The sequence below is a fragment of the Anopheles marshallii genome, chromosome 3 (assembly GCF_943734725.1).
Source record: "Anopheles marshallii chromosome 3, idAnoMarsDA_429_01, whole genome shotgun sequence".
Lineage (NCBI taxonomy): Eukaryota > Metazoa > Arthropoda > Insecta > Diptera > Culicidae > Anopheles > Anopheles marshallii.
Genome location: NC_071327.1, coordinates 35793649 through 35811761, shown reverse-complemented (window position 1 = coordinate 35811761; position 18113 = coordinate 35793649).

The window sequence follows — 18113 nt, the reverse complement described above, 5'->3', positions numbered from 1 at the left end:
TGTTTTAAATTAAGCGGTGTTGGGGTAAAGGGCAACCACACCATCATCATCATCCCTTTCCCGTCTGTACGGTTTGGCTCGTTTCGCGAATTGTGGGGGTGGAGATGCAGTAAACATACCAATCTGCGTGATGATGTCAGATGGTCAGGACGATGTTTTCTCGCTGTTGCAGACGGCGTGTGTGTGTGTGGCTGATTTTACCGCTGCGCCACACAAGGGGTTGTTCGTTGCCTGCACAGAGCGATGATCTTTTGGTTTCTTACTTCACACTCCACTGCACCTACGATTCGCACACCTACAAATACACGCACGCACGCTCATACATATAGATGTGTATAGAGATATATATACACACAGCAGCCAAAACACAGCCACAATGGAACGCCAGCAACAACAAAAACCACTAGAGGCACACGACGATTGCAAACGTACAGCTTTTTACATCACCTTCACACGCGCCCATACACGCACACTTTCTCATTCCCACTTACGGGACGCACATACACACGGTACACCGATCTTGCACGGTTTTGCATTCGTCCTGTCCGGTATTTCGTCGCCGTTTTCTCGTTTACGTCTTCGTCTTTTCGCTAGCAAAAGATTCTTTTTGCAGCGTGCGTCTTCAAAAGAAAAAAGTCGTCGCCGTCTTCGTCGTCTTCGTCCTCTTGTGCGTGCGGCGTAGGCACCTACTGTTACACACTCGACTATCCCGGTTCACCTTTCGAAATACTCAGGCGCTAGCAGGAGCCGAGCAAAGGTGAACTAGCTTAGGTAGCAGAAGAAAGCAGGAATGCTACGATTGTACAGAGTATGCAACGCGCCCATCTTGGCCCTGTGGGACAGTGCACATCCGTGGGTGTAGGGCACTGTAGTCGATTGTGCTTGGTTGGTCTGGTTTTGGCAGTATCGTATCACTTCCGGATGTTTTGTTCTACGCGGCCCGACCGCACCTCTTCATCGTCCGCACACCGCACCAAGCAACTTGTACACTTTGGACGACGATTGACCGGCTAGCCTTGTTTCGGTTCGAATGGTGGAGTAGCGACGTGGTGAAGTGACGTACAAGTTTAGCGAACACACGCGTTTGCGGATTTGATGTCGCAAATCTGTTAGCGGAAATTTCAGCACAGCCGGCCCGCAGAGACACAAGGAAACAAAAAGCACAATGAAACTTCGATTATCCGGGGGTGAAAAGTGACAAACCCCGGTAGTTCGGGAAGCGCGGATAAACCGAACCGGTTGTTGTGTTTATAGCAATTGAGATTGAATACTTCGCGGTGGTTCGATTTCAATTTAAATTAAATGCACAACGGCAGGATAAAAATAGCGTCTTTTGCCATGATTAATGCAATTGCTAACATTTTAAAAGCATTTTTACACATTCAGATAATTTTATTATTCATATTTCGTAAACTTTTGCACTACTTTTTTCCGTTAAGAGTATTTTTGAGATAAAATAAAAATAACGTTCAAATTGAGGCACGAAAGATTGTAGTCACAGCAGTCCAAATAGACCTTGACACACTAATTTCATCTCGGTATGATTGAACTTGGTCAAAATGGACACGAAATTACGAAAAGATACACGCGTCACACTTGCTTTTGCACCTGTCGCTGAATCTACAATTTAAAATATATATTCGCGTATAAAATAATATTCGTATATATTCGCAATTTGTATGCTTTATACTACAATTACTATTTCAATAGGATAATGGAAATTTGATGTCAGTAAATACGAACAAAATTTAAATGAACAATGAAACCCTTTTGTATGGATCAACTATGGACATTATTTTATCTTGACCCTGTATTATTGGTGCCACTATCATACAGCGAATCGTGCGGCTCCAGTGGACTAGTGTTATCATTAGAAAGACACTGGGCGACCCAGCACTTATAATAGTTTTTGGTCACCCAGGGAGAAAGTGTTACGGCGTTAAAGTGTCCGCCAAAAAGGCCGGAATAATAGATTGACAGACGATGGAGGTCACAGACCATGAGCGGTTTACAAGACTTCTGTAGCAGGGCAAAATCGCAAAGAGGTTCTAACACCAAAAAACGGTTTGGCGTCTATGTTAAAGTATTCAAAAAAATGATAGTTGGATTAGGTATTTCATAATTGCTAGTTTATTCTGGTATGAATGGCAGTTAACTAAACTTTAGTATCTAGATAATAAATCTAAGAATCATATAATTATGACACTCCGCGAAAGAGAGATATTGTTCATCACAAATTATGAGTAAAAGAATGAGAAATCTTCTTTCTTCTACATTTTATAAGCCCCTTATCCCTGGTGGATTCCCTGGTGGATTAAAATTTCATGCAAGTCACACCTCAACAAACGAATAAAAAAATGTTTGCAACTGCAGACATAGTTGCAGTTTATATTGCTTCGTTATAATTGGTGCTTCATAATTTAATTTAAATCCATATAAAACAGTGATGCGGTAGATATTTTCTACAGAAACCAACACCTAAATAAACCCGCTTCGCATTTCATTTGAAGAAAAAGGAAAATTATTTACAAACATAATAGCTACCATGCGCCTCCATCGTGTTTGCGCTTGGAATCACGTTTCTAGGATTTTGCATTTCATAAATCCTAGTCTAACCATGCGAACACTAATACCTGCCACGGTCATTGCCATCGGTGGTGCCGGTGAAAATGGTCGCAAATGGTAACGGTGCTTGACGGCTGAACGTTAAGCACACCTTCTGGGCCAGCCAGTACACGCCACATTACCAGCATCTAGATGCGCATTTTGTCTTAAATGAGACATTTAAAATCAGCAATTTAACATGAATTATGTACGATTTCGTTCGCATATAATTAAGTGACATTATAAACTCATGAGGTTAGCTTATTTATTTACTAATTAAATCAAACACCTACTCGTCTTCGGGACGATTGCACCGAAACGGCTGGCCAAGAGGCATCCTTCCACCCACCGGCACCGGCATCATTGAGCGTGACAGGTACGTGGTGCGGCTAGAACGAGCGACATGCGTTCAATATATGTACCGGGTTCGGTTGTACACAATCTCCAGCTGCTCCGATCGCGATACACGCAAACCAAACGCCAGCATTAAGACTTCATGCAGCGACTTCACGCATGTTTACAAAATTACGGGCATGTAAAGCGAGCGCACAAACGAGTCCTCCGCTCGGACTGGGTTCAGTAGTTTGCGAGTGCTTCGAGAGTTTTGTGGCAGTGTGTGGAGTGTTAATTATAAGTTTATCACCGGTAGATCCATCGACCGGTTGGTTTCGTGCGATTGGAGGTGTGCGAAGATAAATGTTCCCGCTACGAGAAACGCATCACATGCTGTCCGTATCTGGACAGCTCCCTCGCAAACGTTGAAGATCATCCGCATTCGGTAACCGATTCTACCTTGTAACGTGGGTGCTGGCAAACGATCCCCCGGCGGGTGGTTTAATTGCATTGAAAATATGTTTACAAGTGCACCTATCAAATCGGTACCGACTGCCCGTTAGGGGACACTAGGAAGGCTATGACAGTCGTACGACACACTGGACGCATTCGTCTTTGCTAACGGTTCTCATCGCCGATGATCTACGTTAATTACCTTCCAAACTCATTAAATGTCAAATTTTGCGACTACCGCACACGACTGTTTGACGCCAAGGTATGAGGAGATCGTTAGTTTTTTTTCTTCTCCCTACTGCCAATGCTATTTGTCATGCCAAAGCTGCAGATGCAAAGTATGACCCCAAAAACTTAAGGTGTCATAGGTGTGGACCTTAATTGGTGTAGCATAAAATGTTTTAATGTGTTATAGCGTTTGGGAAAAGGAGGAACAGATCGATTCAAGTTTCAGTTTATCATAAAGAAAAGGATATTTATTTAACATATTCACCAAATTGTAATTCAAGCTTGTGGCAACAATCTTCACAACCATCGTCCTAATGGTCTATTATGGAACTATTTTAGATAATCTATTTGAGAAATATTGTTCGTTCTCTTTTGTTTTGCTGTACTGGTGCAAGAGATTTAATATTTCAGGTTACTTTTGTGCTGATCGATATAGTCCAAAACTATTTGGTTTGTCCAGTATTATATCTAGTCAGTATAATAATATTTTATGATTTGTCCGGTGTAAGCCCCGGCTAGATAAAATTGTTACAGATCATCGTACAACTTACAGAGCTCGTTATTGTTGCTCGTCTGTACATTAGAACTATCGGGTTACTCGTTTTTACTGATACGCGTCAAGTTTCTCCACGTCTTCATCGGCATAACAATCTCAAAGGTGTAGCCCTGTTAATTCTAGCTTGCTTTGACTTTATTTACCTGAAGCTGGATAGTCCGTCCTTTGTACGGGGGATTGGTCCGCATGGTATTCTCAACCGGGTCTGTTGTGTGAAAACCGGTGCCACTACCAATGCACCACCGCCTAAGTGTAAAAAATTCTACCAAAATCGATGCATGGCTATTAAGCTTCCAACACGATCTCCAAAATATATTAAATTATAATTTAAATATTTCTATTTATAATATTTGTAAATAAAGTAATCATAACTAAATTACACTAATGAACTAGGAGGCATTAAAGTTTTGCATAAAAAAATATTTAATACAAAAAACGGGGCGGGTGCTCTGGCAGTGGCACCGGTTTTCACACGACAGGATCCGATTTCTGCTATATGTTGTAACAGTATGCTCTAAGTATAAAATACCATAGAGCACTTTGCAAACATGTGTTCTAGTGTTCTACTTGAGAACATACTGAACAAGCCAAGGATGCTTTGTATAACTAGATTGTTTGATATCTAGTTAGTCATTAACAAGTCTGGTGCGGAGTTCTGGAGCGTTCAAAGTTGATAGTTATTTATTTTTTCCATACCCATCGCTCCTAAGCACACCACCTTATATCTAGCAAAATTTTCACAAAATTCACAACGCGCACTAAACTCCAAAATATTGAGTTATTGTTAAAATTCGATACTAATAATATGTTAAAGTTGTTAAACAAACCAATCGACAAAAATTGCACTACTGCTACTACTACTATTACTACTACTACTGCCGCTAATACTAATACTCTTACCGCTAATACAACTGCTGCTATTACTACTGCTATTCTTACTACTACTACTAATACTATTATTACTAATACAACTAATACTTTAACTACTACTACTGCAAATTCTACTATTTCTACTACTGTTACTAGTACTTCTAGTACTACTACTAGAACTCCTACAGCCAGGACCGTCGGGCACCAATAATTCAAGGATTTATTTGGCTCCTTTGATATCTTTGGTGATTCGGTGAGAAATGGTGTGTTCAGTTTTGCATAGACGTTGATCTGAACCAACCTTGTTCAGCATGTATCTTTCAAAGCTAAACCAATAAAAATCATAATAAGAATGAACCAACATTTTCGACAAAGTTTTCTTGCTCTTTTCAATCAAAAACAATTGTTTAACAAAAGTAAGTAAATGAATGCCCATCATTAATACAGTCCAAATAAAGGTGATCCAATACACAGGTGTCCAATAAACCGGTGATCGGATAGGTGAATATGAGGAAATATTATTAATTTCTTATCATTATTTTGTTGCGTATGGAATGATATGTGTTGACAATGTGTTTATGCTATTAATGAGAGAAAAAACCTGTTTGTTCCAAATGTGCAAAGCCTTTTGTATACCATGCAGCGTACCATCATCGCTCAGCCTCTTCATTCTATTGGTGATATGTGTGAATGTATGTGCTCCATTCCCACGAAAACGATTGGTGACAAAACCGCGATAGCAATCGCGTCGTGCCGAAGGGATCGAGCGGACCGTCACCGGCTTCATTCGTACCATTCGTGGGTGCAACAGCCAGCCCGCGCCCGGTTCGCAGTGACTGAAGGATGCATGGAGCAAAGAATGGCGCGAATAAATCGTGTCGATGCTATTAATGGATGATGTGCAATGTGTCCGTTTGTTTGCCATCGAGTCTGTCACACCGTGTGCCCTTCGCACCCTGTAGCGCAGTGCACACGTTCGTGTGTGCATCGCATGCAGTTCATGCCTGTATGGTCCGGTTTGCGTGTAGTGCAATTCGTCACCATCAGTTGGCATTCGCCACCCTTCTTTTGGGTGGTTTTTACCTCGAGGGGGATTGAGTATTGTTGCACTAGCTCGCTGTTGGTCGGTTTTGCTATCGTTGTCTTGTGCCTTTTCCTATTCTCCGTCGCTTCTTCCATATTCCACTGCCGCGACGATCGAGGCCGGCGACAGTGATCGGGCTCGGGTTGTGCAGGCGGTTTCATAAAGCATGGCTAGTGGACGCTATGCTTACCGGCTTACGATTGGCACCTGCATATGCATTCTCACCATCCCCTTCGTTGTCGTCGACCCACCGCTCCTCACCGGGTTGCTGCACCTGTTGGTGGCGGGTTGATTTATGTTTATGGCATTTTAAGTGCTTATTTTTGTTACGATGCTAGTCAGCGGCGAAAGAAACGGAGACAAAAACAAAACTCCAAAACATCAGCACGACCATGGGCAAAGCGATCGTTTTTGAGGATCACGGTCGGTTTGCTCCACCGGCGGAGAGATAGGTTCAACGGTCTGTTTTTCCCTCCGTTGTTGTTTTTTTTTTGTTTCTCCATGACCAGGTATCCTTTTTGTCTTGCGCGCACAATCCTGTGCCAATGTGGGGGCGAGAATGATGCATTTGTCACCATTATTGGATGTTGTCGGATGAGTTTTATTGGCTGATGACATTGTGATGTCGCATAAAGTGTGGTGATATTAGCTTGAGTGGCTTTTAGTTTGCTGTCCGTCGTGTTCTACCTTAAATATTTGATATAGCAGACTTTATTTTGAATGAAAAACTAGCTGATACTTTGTTTATCGCATGCAGAATTTTAAATGAGAAATTTACCATTTTTCCATTCGTGAATGTATTATTTATAAGATTTTGAATTGAAAAGATTTAAAAGAAAAGATAATTAAACATTAAAGTTTATCGTTAAGAACGATTTTATTGTGTTCTTGAATATTTTTCGCTGCCTGATCAATGATTTGTCATAATGTTAGTTATAATTAAAATTATTTAATTTAAAAATTTTTGAAGGAATCATGTCGATAGCATTGTATTTTTCTCTTTCTCTCAGCGGAATAACTTTTGTCCTTAAAAAAGCCAGACGCCTCCATCGCTGAATGACCATAAAAGGTAAACGATCGTACGATCGGCCACGCAAAATGCACCGACCAATTCCAAGGAGACTCCTACGATTTCTCACCATTAGTCACCGGTCTGCAGGGAGAGAAGCTCATCACCAACCCAATAAGAGCGCTGAAGAATATGAAAGCTACTTCGGCTGTTTTGGTGCGTTTGTCAGCGTTCATTTGTGCTTTTGTCATCCACGCTACGGATTGGGACGAGAAGAACGCCCTAGCGATTTCCGGCCCGGCTGATGTTTTCATTCTAAATATCTTCAAAATGTAACCGGCCAGGCGCAGTCTGGTGGGCAAAATTTAAAGTCTCCGTGCGGAGTACTTTCAACACCTCCTCAATTTGGCATATGACTGTTGTTGTCCATAACCATAACCCCCATACGTCTGAATAGCACATAGAAAAAAAAAAAAACAGATATCATCCAAGAACGTTTCTACTGCCATGTTGTACGCTGAGCATTGAGAAATCGAACAAATGGAACGCACTTTCGAGGTGAAAAAAGTGCATCGGGATAAACGAAGTAATAAACCTTCGCGAGGGCTACGGAGACCCCCAACTGTCGTCATACCGGGATGAAAAACGCATTTGCTCAACTTATACGCACACACACACACATGCTCTCAGTGACGTCCCGCCGGCGCAGGCGATACATTATTTATGTGCATTTTTCGTGCCGTTGATAAGAGTGTGGGAGCGCGAAACGAATGTACGCCACACCGTTGCGCCAGTCTCGATTCCGGTGGGATTTAGTGTGGGTCTCTTAGATTCGGTTTCGTTGAACTGCTTTTTCTTCCAGTTGTCACCGGCCTAACCGTCACCACTTCCACGTGCAACGTGAGGGGAAACTTTTTGCCAGCCCTGAGACCAGTTTGCCAGCTCTGACGTTTTGTGCTGTAGACGCTGAAACATTTCTGGGGCTTTTTGCAAAAGTAAATTAAAAAATTGTATTCGACAAAAAAAACCACATAATACCGAGGCACATTTTGCTGGGCTGTGCAACTGAGCGCTAAGCCGTGACAGGCTTTGGATGTATGCCGCTGGTACGGGATGACTCTGCTGGTGGACAAGAAGGAATTCACGAGCTAGTGAGAATGTTTTTCTGCATTGCAAAGGGTGTTTCACCATAACCGCGTTTCGATACGTATCTACTTGTGTTAAGTGGTTTGTATACAAATAGGTTTGTATACAAAGATAATTTACCATTGCAGTAAGTTGTGGGTAAATAAAATTACCAAAGCATAAATGTTCGAACGTATTGAAAGTAATAAAAAAGCAAAATCATACGGTAAAACATTTATTGAAAATCGTAAGAAATCATTCCAAAGAATAATCTAGATTTTAAATATGTTATGTTTTTTAATATGTATGTAAATATGAAAATTACTTTATTATCCTTATTAAAATTACATTATTATCCCTATATTATTACAGATAATACAATTAAGAATTTTATTATTTCTATTCAACTTCAAACACAAAATACAAAAACAAAAATAAAATTGGTAATATTGTTGTCCTATGGAGCAGTCACGATTAACGCCATTTTATTTTACAATCAGTTGAACAACTAATTTCAGAAGACTTCCTTGAGTACGCAATACTCACTAACCTGTAACGTGGAAGTAAAATCAAGTATAGCCAATACTGGTAGAACGAGACAAAGATTTTCTGGGGTTCCAGTGTTACTAAAAAATCGAAGAAAATTGTAATTTTTTGAGTAATTTCTAAGAGATAAAATTAAGTTTATGATTTTTAGATCTTCTCATAAGGTACAGATATAGACAAGACAAGGTTTCCAGAATACAATGTTCGAATACAAATTAATTACACTACTCAATGTATTTATTTTGTATTGTTAGTGATGTCAAAATTGATTTACTATAGAACTGAGAATTTAAAGAAGGTTGTTGCCTCCAGTCTCTGAGAAGGTGAGAACTACGTATTCCAGCTGTAAGGTTCAACAGCCCCTACAGCAATGTGGTTCAAATTTGGTATCCGGATCCGGATACAGTCAAACCGTTCTAACGAAAAAAGTGTGAATAATTCTGAAGGAATTATTGTGTACGTTACTTAAGGTAGCTTTTAATACATTAAACCCACAAAATATAATTGATTAGTTATAATACGTAAAAGTACATAACATTTTCAAAATTATTGCAAACTGGCTTAAGACCGTGTCATTCTTTTGGTGGAAAGCTCTTTTTAATGTATGAATTACAATAAATAAGACGACCCAAGATTATGTAGTGTAAAACGATTTTTAAAGTATTATTTGACAAACAAAAGAAAAGAATATTACGGATTGAAACAAAACTTTCTGATATTTGAATGATTATGGAAATAAAATAATAATGCAATATTTTAAGGAACAGTGCTATATGTGCTCATGTTTCTGTACGTCACGCAATGGCAGCCAGCTTTGAACATTGTAGTTCCTGCTACGTATCATAATTTCCTAGCACCTGATGTATTGGGTGTACTGGAAGCGTTTCCGCCCAGCATGGTACGCATTTTATGGTAGCTCAATATCAAAGTATGACACATTGAGCGAATTAATCGATTCTTTCCTTTTTTCCTTTGCACACATTTTACGTATAATGTATACCTGTTGCCTCATATGGATGGGGCAACAGTAGGTACAGTGCGCGCCGGTCACCGGTGTCGCGCCATTTATACGCAACGCCGGTTCGTGGTGCGTTGAAGCGAGTCGCGGGTGCCATCGGTCTTCCGAGCATTGATGCTGTCGATGTAGCACACGTCTGACATCTGGAGACAAGCCACAAGTGGCACCAGCAGCCGTCTCGATTCGTTGCGTTGTAGTCTGCACTACGCCTGCGATGGCGTTGGCGTGTTGCTGCGAGGATGCGTCTCTGTATGTGTGTATCTGTTTTCAGTTTTTATGCTGCTTATATTATGCGCCGAACGAACGAAGACCGGAGACGATGAACATGATGTTTGAATTACATATAAATAAATTTGCAATCAATGTTGTTTAATGATTGTGGAAGCGGAGCATCCACTTGCACCGTCCTTTCGAACTGGCGCTAGCGTCCAGGCGTGGTGGGATCGTTTTGAGAGGGGGAGGACCTGGAGCACAGGTGAACAACCGTGGAAGCAAGACGCACAGGAAATGGAACACAAACCTGTCGTCCCGGTGCCGTTGGGATTCATTCTGAAAACTTAAGAACGCGCGCGTTTCATCAAAGAACGGTGTATTTGCACTTTTGTGAGCTCACGTCCAATGTAAAAATGGGTGGCGGCTTGCACGAATCGTACCCACAGGAAAGGGTCAAAAGAAAACCTCCTGAAGCTGTTGTACGAGCGTACGTGATCGAACTCAATTTCCAGCGTTTTAGACCTCAAGCAATGCCGGACGTACCGGCAACACACTGTGTTGCTGTCGTGCGTCCATTCAGATAAGCGTTTCGGATGCACTTGGAGGAGGTAATAATGTGCAAGGATGCTGCTGCCTTGAGTGACGGGGTGGTGGTGGTGGGATGGTTGCGGTTGTCGTGAAATGTCGCTGACATCTTGTGCCAACGGCTGCAATCGGGGTAAATGGTGAGCTCAATAAATGCACACCTCGGGGGAGTGCACCCTCACTGCCACTTCAAGGTGAATTAGTTGCGAAGAAGTTGCCCCCTTTCGGTTGATGTTCAATTCATTTAGTTTATTTTATGCCGCAAATTAATATCAACAACTACAAAAAAAAAAAAACAATTTTTTATAATAATGGTTATAACATATATTTGAAAGCTCGTAGTGTATCATAACTTTTAACTAAATGTCTACAATCCAATGTATTTTTAGAACACAGGTGAAGAGTAAAAAGTGATAAAAAAGATAAAATAAAATACATGTATATAATATATATACAAAATATTATCTTATAACTACAATTATTTAACATTTTCTCATTCTATTATCAACCACACTATTCTAATCAACTAATAACTTAATTGCATTACCATATCGTAATCCTTAGTGAAACCATGCACCGAAATGCAAATGCACGCGGACGAAAAAGGATTAAAGGCAGCTGCGCCGGAGCAATAGAGCACACCCTGCACAAGCAACAGACCACAGGCAGAACACCCTTTCCGTCTTGTAGCAAGCAGCCAAGCCGCATCAATGTCGCGCGATCAGGTTGTAAGCGATCGCGTGCGTTTTCAGACGTATGCGAAAGCATCCCGCGCTACATTGTGCAAGTGCGGACGGGTGGATGTCAATATATAATAATAAATTAATTCTGTGAAAAAACGAAGTTGATTAATAATTATTTTGATTACCCGGTCCCGTTTCGTCCTGCGCCACACAGCCCGGGCTTGTGCAGCCAGTAGGCTTTGCGGAATGCGCCGTAGTTGATAGTGAAGCAAGGGTGTGTAATGTTGATGCACGGCTACAACCAGCTGCAAACCAGCGAGTTAAGCATGATGATAAGGTCGTGCATGTTGGGGCGTATGTTTTGTGGCCGCACAGGAAACACAGATCGATGGCGAATCGATCCTCTGGCGAGAGGACACCGGCACCGGAGTACGATGTGGCGATGTGAAAAACGACACGATGCGGAACATGTAGCATGTCCACATCAATGCACGCAGCACTTACAACTTGATAAGCTCGCGAAGAAAGGTGGTGAGACTAATCGAGCGGTGGTTTCACAGCGGAAGTTACCGTCCGGCCGTGTTTCGGGACCGATGCATGTGTCGCAAGTTCGCGGTGCAATTGTACCAGTCGTTGCGACGAGTCGTTGCACTTTCGTAAGGCGACTTACTGGACTGCCACGCAATCGGCTGTGCGGTGTTATTGTAAGCGATGTGTCGCACATTTCTCGGTCTGCTGTTGTGTGGACGCGCGTCCCCGGGGACGTGCAATTTTGCCTGTTCGTCTTATGTCGCTTTTTGTCGCCCGTGGACTGTGTGTCCATAGGCTCGTCCCCGGTGGAGTTGACGTGCGATCCCACGGACACGCAGTATGGACCTGCTAAAGGCCGACGATTCTCCCACGAGGCTCGGTGTTGCGTCTACCCGGTGTCGGCGCGTTTCGCAACGCGACCCCAAGAGCAGGTGGAAGAACCTTGGATACGCGGGAAATGCGCAACTACCCACCTGCACCGCTGCGAACAACCACCGGGGACTGCGACGCTGGCGACACACACTTGTCCTCGCAAGAAAGCGAGCAGAGACAAAAAACATAAAAATAACAACAGAAAAAAAAACTATGAGACTGCTCCAACAACGTGAAGCTGTGAGGTGAGCTTTCTGCGCGCGCGCGCTCGACTGTCATGTCGATAAACCGAAACCCCTGTATTATGGACAATAAAGTGCGGGCTCACCCAGGATTGTTGGTAGGGCGATGGCGCTCTAGCTTTGCGCATGGTCAGTGACTTGGAAGACAATCTCTCGTGCCGACGGATAGAGACATGTGCTATGGTACCGTAATTTCCGCTTTGGCGCTGTCTTTGGCGTACTGCAGCACATTTATAAATCCAGCACCGGTTGAGTTCGATTCAAATCGAAAGCCCATTCCGGATGGGTTTGGCATGCTGGAACAATTTAAATATCGGGCACAGTGATACATGTTAGAGCGGGGCGAAATTGTATAGTGTGCTCCATTTATGACACTGGCTGTAAACTGTCTCTTCCAAAGCGTGGTGTGAAAGCGTGTATGATCGCTGGATGATCATGAGTTATGAGGTAGATCTGTCGGTAGTATAACAAAAAACTGGTAGGACTTGTTGCGTGGATGTTTGAAGTTAAATTGATGGGAATGTAGTTTAATTCGTTTTTTGTACAACGAAAAGGAGAAGAAACTCGGTAAATCTTATTGGTTCTTCTTCTTTACATGGTACAAATATTTTGGACTGCTAATTCTGGCTTTTATTGGTTTTGTTTATATGTAGCTGAATTGTTAATTTTGGATTCGTTGGAATAGTTTGGATTTGAGTCACGGTCTGGATGAGATTTGGTGCTTTGGTATTCCGCACGGTAGAAATTCCACCGTCGTAACCGCTAAACTATCTGACGATCCTCATTGATTTCATTGATTTGGAAATAAAAGGTAATGTTGCTAGTATAGCCTATGGGAACTGTAATTCCCAAGGAATTCTTCCGTTACTAAATGATGGACTATCTTTGAAAATAATAACACTATTTTGGTGTTTGTTATATGAAAAATTATTCATATCAATTGTTTATTTATTTACTTTTATCCGGCCCTACAACCGCTTTGTTATGGTTGCCTGCTACAAAACCCCTAAAATCGGTCAAGGTGTAGTTCTAATTTATTTTGAAAATTTGTTAGAAGATGATAAAAATCTTGAGTTAGTACTTGAAATCATAGACAAAGAATTATGTTGTTTTGGTTAGTTGATGTCCAAAACAATATTCTCAATAAGTTTTACTCAGAAACCCTCGCAAAAACTCAGAAGTTCTTTACTTCTAGACAAAACCAGTACTTTGTATCATGAGGACAGTTGCCTTTGTCTGTATAACAGACTATCTAAGTAAAGGTTAATAATTGCAATCAAAGCCAGCACTGCGAGACTCAGGCCCGCTGAAGCTGTAGTGTCTATAAAAAACGACCTATTATTATCACCCAGCCCAATAGACTTTAGTTATTACATTAGGTAGATAATGTATATACCGAATATATTATGTTACTTGGGGTTTGTTCGGATAAATTTTGATTATTGGAATTTGATATATGAAATTATGATATATGAAATTATCATCAATGAATATGTATTTAAAAAAAAAACAGAAATCAGCTATTTAGATATGTTATAAAAACAAACATTAATATTGGCTGACTCATCAACTGAATGTTTACGCATCATTTACGATCGCCCACTAACAAATAATGCCCAAGAATCGTCGAAAGTTTGAGACTGAAAACTGGAGTTAGATTATGCTATCTCTCCACGTTCCTTGTCCATCCGCAGCAATCCCTTATGATTATGTAGATTAACGCCTCATTCAACCGCACCGGCCGGTCCGGTTTTGTTTCGTGGGATCATTTTTACTTAACAACCGGCTCAACCATCGAGATGGCAAAGTCCGTTCATGACTAGGCGCCAAGCGAAACCCAGCGCGACTGATCATTCCCGGTGCAGTCCGTTGCAATGCCTAGATTCACCACCAGTCGACGGTGGCATTAATTTACTCGGACGACTACACCACTACCACCACGGCGCAAAATGTGCAAAGCTTGGTATAAACGCTTGGGAGGGAAAATTTGACGGACGATTGAAAATGAAATAAATGTATAATTTTCCGCGTCGACTTCTGTACGAGAGTTCCCGGACGGTGGTAGTGTGGGCCAGTGGTGCAAAGTGCATACTGCATTGAAAAGGGGTGGTAAGATGGATGGAGAGGGAATCGGATCGGTTTGATATGGTCATAAACCGGATGAGCCAACAGGTGGCCCGTTTTGTGACCGAATCAAAATTACAGACCCTGTCCGGTCTGGGTCGTGGGCTCTTTTGCGTGGATGAGTTTATTAGTGCCGGCGTAAAGAGAGACATTAGGAGATACTGGCACGCATAAACTAAACGAGCGGACACTAAAGTGCCATTGCGAGCTGGTTGATGATAGGGTAGGTGCGAGGAGTTATTGCCATCTGGTACAGACATTTTAGTGCAGTGAAGAAGGCAGTATGGAATGGTATTGTTTACTTTACAACTTGTTTGCAGCCAAACAAGTAAATAAATTTGCATCTTTCGCTTGATGATAGACGAATGATGAGTGATTCATGGAATAAAGATTGCAATATTATGATATTTTTCTTCTGTTTTTTATACTACGACGAGAAATTCATGAACGATGAATTGACAGCTCGTGGTTGATTGGATAGGTTGATTGGCAATTTTCTTTTATTTTTTGGAATGTTTTGAATGCAAAATTTAGAAGCAATTAATATAGATTAAGGTGAGAAAATGAAGTGTGAGAAGAGAGTTAAGATATATCCTATATATACATTCCTTTTATTTTATATTCGAGAATCACACAGAATATCGGATCACAGAAATTGTCTCAAATCTTAAACTGAAATCGGTTTTGACAAATTTAAAAATGTTTAAAAAGTTTAGTTTAGTACTTTTTGTAGTGGATTTCGTGTGTTCTACGTATAAAGTAGAAAAGGCTTTTGTTGAACATATGACACCATGTTTCGAATGTTAAATACGACAATACGGTAGGTACTCATAAACTATATACAGAATATCAATTTTGCAAAACGGGTAAAAAACATACTTCAACATTGAACATGGAGGAACACGACGATGCTTCAACTTTGACGGTCGTAAATTTGTTAATTGTCGGGTATTTGATTTGACCTCGATTTTTTGGTATTGGTGAAATATTAAGCTTCGACAAAATATTTACATTTAAATTAATTTTCTGATCGTAAAGCTCCCCTCAAATTGTTGGAAAGTAAAACCAATAGTAACGGAACAACAAATAACAAATATCAAAATTTAAAACCATATTTTAACACATTACAGGCGTATTACCCACAGGGGAACGTAATCTTAATCCAGATGGCTTGAAACATTGTGATCCGTCTAGAAATGAGCCAAAATGGGTGGCTAGGACATTACTTTCTTTTGGACATCATCAGAAGTCGAGGTATCCAAAGATAAAAAATTAAATTCAACATACACCATTTCAACATTTTCGATGTTTTCCTCAAATTTTATGCAAAATCATATTCTTATGGTTGTCTATTATAATTGTATCACAAATTAAAACAATAATGTCCATAGTTCATTGTAAATTGAAACATTGTACATAGTAAAAAGTAGAGCAAACAGTAAATGTGCTATTTAATCTCTGAGTCTCCATTTTGACCCAACTCTAATCTTTTTTTTTATTCTTTACTTTACATATAATTTAAAATGTTATGTATACTTCACAATTTTTGTGTGAAAAATATTGTGATACTCAAGAACATATTGTGAATAGTCATGAGTATTGATATGTTACTAGAAAAAAGGGCTAAAGGTAGTATGTAGGCCATTGAATTTTACCTCGCGTAATCAAAAATGTATTGATTAAAAGTGCAAGGGAGATAATGTACACAAAAATGTATGAAACTCAATGGCCAACACATGAAATATGGGAAAATGTGTATAATTTTGTGTAATATTTTACAAGGACCACCCGGCGCTCAATCGCAGCCACAGTTCGGCAACGTGCAACGGACGTGCACCCTCTCCGGACATATGCATCTCCGATTTTCCGATTTATGGTTCGTATGCAAATGGTGTTCAACCACAGCGTAGAACAAACATCGAACGTATAACGCATTCGCAAGGCCCTCAATTAATCCGCTTCGGGTTGTTCGATGCACCCGGAGGACGATCCATCACGTCTTTCGCCGGATGGGCTAGCCGTCCCGTTCGTATCGCGTTCCCTACCCATCCCCCTAAACGGATGTCCTCGGAGAGCTGTGCTGTCGAATCGTGAAAGAGGGCAAGAACGTCCCTGTGCGGACGATGCCACAATCGAGACCGCAGCCACGAAAGGCTCAAGGTGGTTGCGAACGTTAATGTGCCATTGGAAAATAATTACCCCCGCAAACGCCTGCCAGCGACAGCGATATGGATGCGTGTGTTGTGCTCCCAGACCGGCTTCCGCTCGTACAGTTGGAAATACTTTATCCATCCAACTGTCTCACGTCTCCCGTGTATCCCATGCGCCCATCAAGGTGGTTGCGGGAGGACGCAGATAAGTGTGTCTGTTGTGAAACCGGCACGATCCACGCAGCATCGCAGGTTGCTCGATTTCAGGTTCAGGTGCATACCGAACCCGTATCGTGGTGAACTTTGCGGTACAAATTGCAGTTGGTGGGTGCGCGGGTCCTCAAGCACGTCCGGCGAAGTTTAATCAGTCGTGTCAGGCTGCAGAAGCACCGGTAAAGATGGAGGCAGATGCGTTGCGTTTTGGCCGGGGCTGGAAGGAAACGCAGGAGACACAAAACTCGCCATCGGTTTCCAGCCCGGTGCTGTGTATCCTTTTTCGTGTGGATCGTGTGTCATGCATTAGCCTGCGGAGTGCGAAGGTTCGTCGCTCAGCCATTGAACAAAGTCACCGAAAGCCACCGCGCGCGCCTGTGTTGACGACTGGAACGTACGGGAACGATAGGAAACCCGGTGCCCTTCTGGTGGAGTGATGATTACTTTTCCCCAAACTAGCCCGCTTATTCAACCTGGCGACAGATGCCTGTACAAATGAAGTCGAACAAGCAGAGACACAGACGAAGGTGGGCCGATCAGGCGACAGTTGAAAATGGACACAAATTTGCATATCACCTGCCCTTCGGTATGGATGCCTTGTTTGGCAGAAAAATTACCTTGCTTGAAGGAGTTGTATGTTTTTTCCCGATGCTGCAATGTTGGGTTGTTAGTAAAAATATAACTTCATTTGAGTTGAGGGCTTTATTTGAACCATTTTAGCAACCTGACAACTGAAACAATGAAACATGTGTTGTTGTGTGTTATTATGTGAAAAGATAGCACTAAATCCAGAACGAATGAAATTTTCATCTTTTTATCGTATTATCGATAAATAGTTATGAAACTTAGTAATGTTTTTTCTGTTACTACGTTATATTGTTTACTTTTTTTTTTTCGTTAGAACGGCCTGGCCGTATCGACTTATTTTACCACGTAGCCGGATAGTCAGTCCTTGCTACGGGAGATTGGCCCGGATGGGATTTTGGTCCGGTCCGTTCGTGTGAAGACCGGCGCCGCTACCATCATGCCACCGGGCCGCCCCATTATATTGTTTATATTGTTTACTTCATGTTTACAGAAATTAGAAAAATTAAACAATTAAGGACTTGAAAAAATAACATAAAAGAAATAAGAAATAAATAAGAAAGTAAAAAATAAGTTAATAACACCACAA